The sequence below is a fragment of the Branchiostoma floridae genome, chromosome 1, assembly GCF_000003815.2.
Source record: "Branchiostoma floridae strain S238N-H82 chromosome 1, Bfl_VNyyK, whole genome shotgun sequence".
In the NCBI taxonomy this organism is placed as follows: Eukaryota; Metazoa; Chordata; class Leptocardii; order Amphioxiformes; family Branchiostomatidae; genus Branchiostoma; species Branchiostoma floridae.
The window spans coordinates 23,768,724-23,771,856 of record NC_049979.1 but is presented as its reverse complement, the minus strand read 5'-3'; positions in this window follow the sequence as shown (position 1 = coordinate 23,771,856).

Sequence of the window (3,133 nt, the reverse complement as noted above, 5' to 3'; positions counted from 1 at the left end):
GGATATGTATCAAATGACTGATCAACTTGACATTCAATAATTTTATCAATTACATGTCCTGACGATATAGAGTAAGAATGTCTCTCTAGTGCAAATATCAGAACAGCTCAAGATGGTTGGAAAGGTCTTATATAGGATCCCTGCTATCACAAGCCTCCTTAATGTGATAAAGATACCCAAAACCCACTTGTGCTGGAATACCAAACAAGACTTTGTCTGCTTCAGTTATTCTGAAGTGTTCTAGCATAACAGCAGGCTGGTCTCCTTTATGGCTTAAAAGTACACCACAAGGCCATAGCATAGCATGTCCAGGACAATAGATAGTTCTGATGTACCCAATCCAAGGTCAAACACCAGAGGGGTCTAGAATCTACACAGACCATTATATTCCCAACACCAACCCACATACAAAATATCATCACAATCCATTCAGACGTTCTCAACTTATAACTCCGGAAATGCAACCCAACAAACAGCAAGACTCAAAACAATACCTCCATAGACAAAAGTCCCTCATGAAGGTAATTACAGATGGATTTGATAAGACAGAAGTATATATTTAACACCCATTGGACAATATAAGTTATAACAATTAACAACAGAGCTTAATTCATAGAGACACATTAACAGGTCTGCTTGACTTTGGTTAATTTCATTTTGAAACCCATTTCAGTAAGATTTTCACAATTAAAAAGTTGGCATACAGCTTGATTAATCTTTTTAACAACTGTCATAAATGTACATATACATGTAAAAGCCACAATCTATTCCTTATGATCCCAAGAAAGGGAAAGTATTTTTTGCAAAAGGGCCATAGCGGCTTTGTTAGAAACACAAATGTAATCCTTACAATACCCATCAACAAAAACAATTGTTTACCTGGATGTCTAGTCAGCTACAGTTTCTACAGCAGTTTCCACTGGAAAACAGTAAGTGAACAACATACAGGCCACCTATCAGACACTATATGTTCAACAGTTGTAAGATATGCTTTCTTCTTGGTTCTTTTTACCGTCAGACATCAACAAAATATTGAAATCTGTGCATGATTTTATGTTATAAGATCCGATAGATGATCTATATTTTCAAATTCAGTATTATTTTCACAGTTAACAGTAATGCATATAGCCTATGGCCACTGAATTCTTTGCTGTGACTGGGCATGTGTAACTCGTACAGCCCAACTCTGTCAGTGTTACACACTTCGCCATGTTTGGTATATATGGCTGCCCAAGGAACAGTGGAGGGATTTTTTTCACAGCTGTGATCAGGCAGCCAACCATCTCACCCCCCAGCACAAATCCTATTTCTTTCGAGTCAACTAACATGAAAAATAAGGCATCATTGTCCCGATGTAGTTGTTGATCAACTGGTTTGTCACTTCTTTAATCCATGGAACTATTTACTGTACAACTTAAATATCAAATTACTTCATCGATATCCTAGAGAGTAATTATATGGTATCAAATTTCACAGTAAGATAAATAGGACAAGAAGCAAAATATTTTTTTTGTGGAATTGCTCTTCAAAATAGAATGTGATTATGTTGTTTTTCACCACTGAATCATTCAGTTCAAAGGTACAGATTTTGATTCATGTTTGATACCGAACTGATTGGACAAAATGTTAACTGCTGTACATATAGACCTCATACATAATACTCTACTCTACTTCTGGCAGATGTGGTGGACAACTTGACATAGCACCAGTTTAAAGTTAAGTGTGAGTTCAAGGATATCTTGACACAATGAAAACAGGCATTGACACTTGTTTAAAAAAAATACACACAGGTTTAGAAAAAGCACAATTTTGGTAAGCTGTAAGAATGTTCCAAACAATGATGTTGGTCCAAGAACAAAAATATATTCTCAGTTTCTAATCTTTATCGACGTATATTCCCAACTTTTCAACGATAACCAAACAACACTGCGAGTGCACAAACCCAAACAAAGCTTTACCAAAACTTGATTGTTAGACACAACAATATTTACCAGTTTTCAATCTGGTTGAAAATAAACCATACCTTTCTTAGGTTAAAACATGTAATTTTTTTCTGCATGGCAAAATCTACACAAAAATAACAAAATTACAAACCAAAAAAAAAAAAAAACATTGACTAAGTAATATCAGCAGCCGATAACATTTTCAAACAAGACTTCCTGCTTCAATGAAAAAAGGAAAAGTTCCCAATTATAAAGTTCACACTGTCGCCCATCAGGCTACCATGTGAGTGGCCCTGCTGATGTAAATGCTACAGGGAGTTGGTCCCAGTGTGCCAACCACTTCTGGAGGTGCCCACTGGGAGGTGGTGATGACAGGTGTGCCAAGGTCTGTGTCTTCACCACAAGGAGACAGTAGCTACAACCTTTTAACCTTCTCCCTGCTGCCTAGTCCCATCAACAGTACAAATTTGGTGCCTAAAGGGTGCTTCAGATGAGAGAAGGTTAACTTAGAGTCCTACTGTTCAACACATTCCTTTGGTTGTAGAAGAATTGTAATCACAGGTCTCAATGTTATAGACAGTGTTCTAAAACCTTGTTGGTAGTATCTATGCCTCAACTTTCCATTGGCTTCAATAAGTGTTGGACAAAAAAGTACCAATATGAGCTAATCCCATGATACAAATTTACTACATGTGTTATGCATCTTCAACAAGAAATTAGTTCCATGATACAGACTGAGATGCTAAGCCAAAAGAATGCTTGTTCCATCTGCTTGTGATCTTTCTTACCGAACGCAACTGAAGCGATGGCCAACAGTTGTGCTTCCATCATCACAGGGTTCTAGCTAGTGCATTTTGGCGTAGTGGGCCCCTGCGCTAAAATTTGTGACCACTACGCTAAAATATGGGCCACTACGCTAATTTTTCACTAGTGTAGTGGTGCTTTGCTATCATTTGCTTGTTCAATAATGTCTAATCAATGTCTGAACAATGAAAAATTATGATATGCCATTCAAAACTGACCAAAAAATCCTTCAAATTACTTAACTTTTAACTCTACATTGTCAAAATCTCACCGTGGAGGGGCCAAGACCTCCCTTCCACACCAATCTCCTGATTGGTCGCTTCGCTACCATACCATTCCCACTACGCTAAATTTGAAATCCTGGCTAGAACCCTGCATCACATATG